Below are 9,646 nucleotides of genomic sequence, written 5' to 3'. Positions count from 1 at the left end.
TTTGGTCTGATCAAATTAAAAACATGCAAACAAGAGAATATTCATAGTACAAACTTTATTACGTGTTTACCTGATCCATGCAATAATTGATTCTCAATCAAAATATTGAGGTTGATTCCTAACCCTCTTTTTTTCATGATGCTTCATTGGGAATTTTATGCAACCATCTTTAGTGGAGCTTGATCATACCAAGTTCCAATCTCATCTTTTCATATTGTTCCCTTGGAAGCAGTTTGGTCAGAATGTCTGCAACTTGTTCATTAGTATTGACATGCTTTAATACAATATTTTTATGTTCTACGTTATCCTTAAGGAAATGATGTCTAATATGTATATGTTTAGCTCGTGAATGATGCACTGGATCTTTAGATATACATATGGCACTGGTATTATCACAATAAATAGGAATACATTCAACTTTAATACCAAAATCTCTTAGTTGCTGTTTTATCCAAAGCATTTGGGAACAGCAAGCTGTTGCTGCTACGTATTCAGCTTCGGCTGTGGATAATGCAACCGTGTTTTGTTTCTTGAAACTCCATGAAACTAAACATGAGCCAAGAAATTGTACCATACCTGATGTACTTTTTCTATTTACGAGATCACCTCCATAATCTGCATCACTAAAACCTTTTAAATCATAGACATCACTTTTAGGATAAAATAGGGACAAGTCGTTTGTTCCCTTTAAGTATCTCAAAATCCTTTTTACTGCTGTGAGGTGTGATTCTTTAGGGTTTGATTGAAATCTAGCACATAAACCAACACTAAATGAGATATCAGATCTACTTGCAGTTAGATATAATAAAGAACCTATCATGCCCCGATACATTGTTTGATCTACGTTAGTTCCTTTTAGGTCTTCATCTAATCTAACATTTGTAGCCATGGGTGTATGGTTGGTTTTGGCGTTGTTTAGCCCATACTTCTTAAGAAGTTCTTTTATGTATTTTTGTTGATGAATAAAAATACCATTTTCGGTTTGTTTAATTTGCAAACCAAGAAAGAAATTTAATTCTCCCATCATGCTCATTTCAAATTCTGTGCCCATAAGGTTGGCAAATTCTTTACATAGCAAATCATTGGTTGCACCGAAAATAATATCATCAACATAAATTTGAACAACTAAAATATCATAACCTTTATTCTTAAAGAATAAGGTTTTATCGATTTTTCCTCTTACAAAGTTATTTTGAATCAAAAACTTTAACAGTCTTTCATACCATTGCCTAGGAGCTTATTTCAAGCCATAAAGAGCTTTATCAAGCTTGTAGACATGATCAGGACAAGAGGTGTTCTCAAAACCAGGAGGTTGTTCAACAAACACTTCTTCATCGAGAAAACCATTTAAGAAAGCACATTTCACATCCATTTGATATAACTTAAAGTTCATAAAAGCAGCAAAAGAAATTAAAATTCTAATAGCCTCTAACCTTGCAACCAGAGCAAAAGTTTCGGTGTAATCAATACCTTCTTGTTGATTGTACCCTTTGACCACGAGTCTTGCCTTGTTTCTTACAATTATTCCATGCTCATCTAGCTTATTCCGAAATACCCATTTCAAACCAATTACCTTCTTGCCTTTTGGTTTGGGTTCTAAGTGCCACACTTTATTTCTTTCAAATTCATTTAATTCGTCTTGCATGGCTACTATCCATTCGGAATCCTTTAGAGCTTCTTCGTGATTTTTGGGTTCAAGTGATGATAGGAACGCAAAATGTGCACAAAAGTTTCTCAGTTGGGATCTGGTTTGTGTTCCCTTATTCATATCACTTATAATCAGATCAAGAGGATGATAACTTTGGTATTTCCAAGGTTTAGGCACAAATTCTCTGGAGGGAACAGTAGCATGTTCTGATTCAGCATCTTGATTTGCATTTTGTTCAGCTACTGGATCATCTTGGTCATCTGCGGGAACAGCTGGATTGGGAACAGTCCGCTAGTCCTGTTGTGCTGGCAGTTCTTGGATTTGGTCAGTTTCTCAGGCCTCTTCTTGTATTGGCTGTTCACCTGCTGTTCCTAGATCTTGCATTTTAACTCCTTCATCATCATCTTCTAAATTTGCAAGACTTATTTTAATATTATTTGTTTCCTGTTCACTTGTTGAAAAGTTAGTTTCATCAAAAATTATGTGAATAGATTCCTCTACGCACATTGTTCTCTTATTGTAAACTCTGTAAGCTTTGCTATGTGATGAATAACCAAGAAACACTGCTTCATCACTTCTTTCATCAAATTTACCTATATTTCGTTTTCCATTCACATGAACAAAACATTTGCATCCAAACACACGAAAATAGGAAATATTGGGTTTGACACCTTTGAGCAATTCATAGGGTGTCTTAGAAGTGATTGGTCTTATTAACACACGATTCAAAATATAGCATGCGGTATTAATGGCTTCGGCCCAAAAATTTCTAGGTAAACCACTAGCAATCAACATAGTTCTAGCCATTTCTTCTAAGGTTCTATTTTTCCTCTCTACCACTCCATTTTGTTGTGGTGTTCTAGGAGCGGAAAAATTGTGATTTATACCATGTTCATTGCAATAATTCATAAAGTTTGAATTTTCAAATTCTTTGCCATGATCTGATCTTATGTGAACAATTAGATTGTTGGTAGATTTTTGAGTTTTGTTAGCAAAAGAAACAAACTCATCAAAAGCTTCATCTTTGCTTACTAAAAATATAGTCTAGGTAAATCTACTATAGTCATCAACTATGACAAACACATATCTTTTGCCACTGCGGCTTTGTGTTCTCATAGGTCCACATAGATCCATATGAATTAATTCTAATGGTCTAGAGGTAGTCACCAGATACTTTGATTTAAAGGATGACCGCACATGTTTTCCTTTAGCACAAGGATCACAAATTTCATTTTTGAGGAATTTTATTGCTGGTAATCCTCTTACTAGGTCTTTTGATCTTAAGGTGTTAATCAATGAATAGCTAGCATGACCTAGACGCTTGTGCGAAAGCAGTGGGTCTTCTTCTATAACGCTTAAACATGTTAGACTGGTTTTGGGAACAGTGTCCAGGTCCACAACATAAGTGTTCCCTTTTCTGATTCCCTCTAGCACAGGGTCTCCTGTGTTGTTCCTAGAAATTATGCATCGTTCAAAAGTAAACTTAACAGAGTTACCTTTGTCACGAAATTGAGAAATACTTAAAAGATTGTGTTTTAAATTCTCGACTAAAAATACATTGTCAATGGCATGGGAACTTGACCTTCCAACCTTTCCTTTGGCGATTATCTCACCCTTCATATTATCACCGAAGGTTACAGTTCCCCCATCATAAGCTTCAAGTGAGAGAAATTTAGATTTGTCACCCGTCATGTGCTTGGAACACCCACTGTCGAGATACCATGAGTTGTTCCCCCTCACTTGAACCTACACAGCAAATTAAGAGTTAGGTTTAGGAACCCAGTTATCCTTGGGTTCCTTGTCGATTATACATGAATCATATTTCTTGATCCATAATTGTTCGACATGAATTTTATTTGCTATGTGATGTTGTTCCCTTTTTGTACAATGATATTTTAGGTGTCCAGTTTTACCACAAAAGGAACAGATTTTACTACTAGGGAGATCAACATAGACCTTTTTCTTTTTATCATTTTTAACATAACCTAGACCTTCTTTACCTTTCGGTTTAGCATTTAAAATCCATTTGGGAACTTCATTGATTTTCCCTTTTCCTTTTAAATTAAGTTGATCTTTTAGATGCTTATTTTCTTTTTCACGTGATTCTAATTTTAATTTCATTTCTTGAAATTTCGTGCTAAACAAATGAGTGGATTTATCATTTTCATGCCATTTTAATCCTAGCAATTTGTTTAGATTCATTTCAATGTTAAGAGTGATGAATTCCTGCTTTATTTTCTCCAATTGCTCTTTTAACATGATATTCTGATCTAACAAATCAAAAAATCTACTTTGCACATCAATCGTAAAGGTATTTAGATATGAAGTATGATCTTTATTCAACTTAAAGTCTTTCTCTAATTGGAGACACTTAGCTGTTTTTTCTTCCAACTTCTCTTGTGTTTCCAAAAATAACTTAATTAATTTATCCTTACTTAAACTGAATAGATGTTTAGGAGAAGAACTAGAAGACATTACCTCTCTTTCTTTAGTTTCTTCATGAGATGCCATGAGACACAGATTTGCAGTTTCTTCCTCTACAGGAACTTCAGTTTCAGCTTCGCTTTCAGTGTCACCCCAAGCTGCGATCATTGCTTTACAAAAATATGTTCTGAAGTTTCCCTTCTTTGGCATTTTTCCAGCTTCCCTTGTCTTCCCTTTGCCCTTCTCATTCTTCCATTGAGGGCAATCCTTGATGAAGTGATCAGTACTTCCACATTTGTGGCATTCAAAATTTGTCTTCAAGTTAGCAGTTCCTCTTTCCTTATTATTTCTTTGGTTTCTATATCTGCTGTTCCTAAAGAATTTTTTGAATTTACGTGCCAACATAGCAGCTTTCTCTTCACCAGCTTCTGATTCTTCACTATCATCCGCTGCCAGAGCCAGTCCTTTATTTCGGGTACTGTCAGCTGTTCCCAAATGCAGTTCGTGTGTCATGAGTGAACCAGCCAGCTCCTCCAAGTTGAACTTGGTGAAATATTTGGACTCCTGGATGGCTGTGACCTTAGCTCTCCAACGCTCATCTTGTGGAAGACTTCTCAGTATTTTCCTGACTTGTTCATCAATGGGAATGATCTTACCAAGAGAGACTAATTCGTTTGTGATATTTGTGAACCTGGTGAACATCTCTTGAATGTTCTCCCTAGGTTCCATAACGAACCTTTCATATCTGGACATCAGTAGATCAATCTTGGAGCGCTTCACTTCACTGGTGCCTTCATGGGTAACTTCCAGCAGGTCCCAAATCTGCTTTGCCGTTTTACAACCCATGATACGATTATGTTCATTCGGCCCGAGACCACAGTGAAGCAGCTTGATCGCAAGAGCGTTCATCTCCATCTTTTGAAAGTCTTCCATTTCATATTCAGTGATTGGTTTTAGAATTGATTCATTGTTGGAGTTGATGGTCGTCACTTCGAAATCTCCTATTTCAATTACTCTCCATACCTGGTAATTTTCGGCCTTTATAAAAATTTCCATCCTATTTTTCCAGTAGGTATAGAATTTCCCATCGAACATAGGTGGCCTTTGCGTAGAGTACCCTTCTTCCATGCGTTCGTTCATCTTCAACATCTTGCCAGGGAACAGGATACTGCTCTCATGGTTTTCTGATTAAATGAGGAACAGGGCTCTGATACCAATTGTTGAAATACACGAAGATGGTCGAATGCAACAAGAGGGGGGGTGAATTGTTGTGTATCTAACTTTAGTTCGTTTTTCTTCTAATTTGCGGAATTTTAAAAAACAAAATAAATTTTAAACGTAAAAAGAAAAAGATAAAAAGGAGACAAAGATTTTACATGGAAACCTTCTTGGCCTAATAAGAAGAAAAACCACGACCCCTCGGGATTTCAAAATTCTCACTATGTTTTAGGCAATCAATTACAATTACATAAAATAGTTTGCTTCACTTGAAGCTTCTCTACTCTAGGCCTAATTCTCTTTCTCTACTTTCTCCTTCTCTTTCTCTTTTTACGCTTCTCTTCTCTATTCCCTTAGACTTCTCATAAGTCTAATTACAACAAAAACACTCAATTACCCTTACAAGGCCAATTCTTAAGAAGATTAAAATTAAGTAGTTGCTCAAGAAAAATATAATGAATTAATTGGCATTAAAATAACTTTGAATATTTTTCTTAACTGATCTCCCTTAATGGATACTCTTAATGCCTATTTCGCTTGAGCGTATCTTCCCTCGTTTATAAAGGGAACAGCCATCAGTGCACTCAACCCACGATTTCCATGTAGTGCACTCACCCCATGACTTCCATTTACTTACTTGCTCCCAAAGAAAATTGGGAAGTTATTGAAAGTAGAGGTGGAAAATGACTAAGGTTCTCTTGTACGGTTAATAGTACATGAGTCACTAGGAAGATCCTAATTTATAGGAGACTTGTTCAAAGTGAGGAATAAGTCTTCTCCATATTTTTAGGCGTTTTAAAAAACTTTTTGCCAATTAATAAATTAATTTAATTAAGCAACTAATTAAACTTTTAACCTTTTACATTAACCAAAAACAGAAAACGTAATTTTCGTAACTTCCAGTCAATGTCTTCTCCAGACCTGTATCGTGGGGAACAGCGCACTGTCTCCATTTACAACTTTCGTCAGGACTTTAACTCTAGGAACAGTAAACTGACTTCTAAAGCAATTGTCCAACTTCTTGGATATTTGAGACATGTACAACTTCCACGAACCAAGTCATAGGCTTCATCAACGATTTACAAAATCGGATATTCACCTACAAAACAATCTCTAAAATATGTTTGTTTATTTAAAAGTGAAGTCATCATCAAAACCTTAAGAGCCAACAACTTGGAAACAAACTCAGCAATGTCTCTTTTCATCCCCGACCACCAAAATGTCTGCTTCAAGTCTTGATACATTTTATCTCCTTTCGGATGGATAGAGTACTTTGAGCTATGAGCTTCTGTCAAGATCTTTTCCTTAAGCTCTGTGCAAGTAGAAGGTACACACCATCGACCCTTGTACCGAAGGCTACCATCCTCGAATATAGCAAACCCTTCAGCTTTCCCTTCTCTAACCTGTTCTCTCATTTTCTTTAATAAGGTGTCACTCACTTGATTTTTTAAAATTTCCTCAAAAATTGAAGGTCGGATGGATAAGGTTGCTAACCGAGACTCTAGCTCCCCATGTTGTACAATCTTGAGATTCAATCCTTCCATGTCTCTCTGTAACTCTATAGGAACAGTCAAGGAAGCTAAGGAATGATAAGTCTTTCTACTCAAAGCATCGGCTACCACATTGGCCTTACCCTCATGGTAGTTAAACTCCACGTCATAGTCGTTAATCAACTCTAGCCACCTTCGTTGTCTCATGTTCAAATTTTGTTGTGTATACAAGTATCGCAAGCTTTGATGGTCAGTATAAATTTTGCACTTCACTCCATACAAGTAATGTCTCCAAATCTTCAGAGCAAAGACAATAGCTGCTAGTTCTAGGTCATGAGTCGGATAATTGACTTCATGCGGTTTAAGTTGTCGTAATGCATAAGCAATAACCTTTCGATCTTGCATCAACACACACCCTAACCCATTTTTCGATGCATCACTATACACAAGATACTCAGACGTACTGTCCGGAAGGGTTAAAACCGGTGCAGTAGTCAATCTCTCCTTTAATGTTCAGATTTAAATCCGTATAAGTGTAAGTTCAGATTTAGGTTTGTTAGGAAGGAAGTGTAAGTGGAATACGATTGTAACTTCGATGCCACTTTTAGTGGAGATAGTTGGAAGTTTGTTTTCATTCAAACGTTTAAACAACACATGTTTAAATCCGCATAAGCAATTGAGGGGGAAACAAGAAGCTAAAATTATTTAACTGCCCACACATGTCTTTTCTTATATGTACGACTTAATTGCGGATCATCAAGAATGAATCTGAGAATTAGTGAGACAACTCTTTTGTTTATCAAATTCTATTTTTAGAACCCTTATTAAGAACCTATTTCTAATTTTGACTATATAAATATGATCGATGACTATTTAAATGTTATTTATTTAGTCTATAATTAGATTGACAAGATATATAATTAAGAAGTACACATAAGACTTATAATTGCCAGGAATAACTCACTTTTGCTTATTCTTTATAATAATGTCAACTTTTGATTAACCACGAATGATACTAACTTTGGGGGTGTTTCCATAAAATATCCCTAACGTGATAAAAATCAAACTATAAGAGACTGTATGACAAAAATTGGTAAATTAGCTAATAAACAAAAATTGTATTATTCTAGCAAAAAAAACCCCTAACTTGATGTTATTCATGGTTAATCAAAAGTTGGTATTATTATAGGGAAATTAACGAAAAATTGTATCATTCACGGTAATTTTTTCCTTCACCTAATGTAAAATAATATACTCAAAACTCGTTCGTACATCTAAAATTCCAAATGCACAAATCGATGTATGAGTTATAATAATTATTTACAGAGAACAACAAACACTTTTATTTTAAGTACTATTTGCAAATAGCTGTTTACTTAAAAGTTATTGTTAATTTAAATATTGTAAAAAAATATTTCTTAAAAAAATGTCATGATCTGACTTCGTCAAATGATCGATAATCTGAGTACCAGCAAGGTGGGAGGATATGAAAATTGAGTCTGAGTCGTAGCTCGGGGTGAAAAAAAGTCTGACTTTTATTCGGAGCAAAGTCGAAGCATGCATAATTCGATTTGAGTTCGATCCATCGCATCCCTAGTGAAAAAAATATTTCAGTTTGCAGTTTGATTTTTATGTCAAACCAAATGAAGTTAAATTTAATCACAAATTTTTTTAAGAGATCATTGTCTTTTAAAAAGACAATCTTAATTGAGCAGACCTATTAGTGTAACACTCCTGAATTTTCGAACCTCTGTACGGAACCAAAACCGTGAGGGAACGGAAGAAATTCAGGTGTTATATTAAAAATAAAATATAAAATAAATAAAGGAAAAGGAAAAGGAAAGTTTTTGGATGATTTAATTAAAGGAATTAAAAATTCCCAAATAAAATTGTGCGGAAATTTTGGCAACATCTGCCCTAAAGTTGGACACACTAAAAGAAAACAACGATCAATAAAACATAATAAAGAAGAGGCATTATCGGCCTTGTAACAAAATATCACGACGGAATAACCATCGCCTAATCCTCAATCAACATGCTAAGCATGGATCGTGGTTCCATTGTAAACACTTGAGTTTAAAGAAAGAAAAAGAACGATAAACTATTTAAATCATACAAACAACACAAACAACGCAACGGAAATAACTTATACAAAGGAGGACTTGCACCCCAAACTCAAACATAAACTTAATTGAAAAAGAAACTATATGTAGATACAATAACAATAAGATTTTTGTACACTTCAAGATTCAAACTCATTCCCCCCGTATGCAATGCAAAGAAGTTCCATCACCTATAATGTCTATGATATCCCCGCTGCTCAACGTAAGGTCAAAGTGAAAGTTGATAGTAGGTCGAATACTCTCTAAAGGGGGGTAAATAGAGAGTATGAGCGGTTAAAATTTTTGTCTGGAAGAATATCTCAAGAGATTCAGTGACCTTTCAAAAACTGTTTTCTGGGACAGTTTTTGGTCGAGTAATAAAACAATAACGTATGTGCGGAAAATAAACTTAAAGAACAACACACGATATGTTAACGAGGTTCGGTTCTAAACAACCTACTCTCCGCCTATGGGTTTTCTTTCAACCCGTAGGATTTCAACGCCTTTTATTAATAGACTTTAAGACAAACTAGAAGATCTCCCTATCTTCTCTCACCACGTTCTTCCCCTTGAAGAAACGCCTTACAAGTCCCCTTAATAAAAGCAAATTCCAATCTCTCAATAGAGATTACAAGTTGAACACTTTGAAAAGTATTCTAAGTTAGGCGTATTAAACTATGAAATTATCTAACTCTTTTAAACACTTAAGCCTATTACAAATTGTAAGAGCTAGATGAACTAAGAATTACAACTCTTTTGAATAC

This window comes from Amaranthus tricolor, chromosome 12, assembly GCF_026212465.1.
Source record: "Amaranthus tricolor cultivar Red isolate AtriRed21 chromosome 12, ASM2621246v1, whole genome shotgun sequence".
Lineage (NCBI taxonomy): Eukaryota > Viridiplantae > Streptophyta > Magnoliopsida > Caryophyllales > Amaranthaceae > Amaranthus > Amaranthus tricolor.
This window is presented reverse-complemented; position numbering follows the sequence as displayed.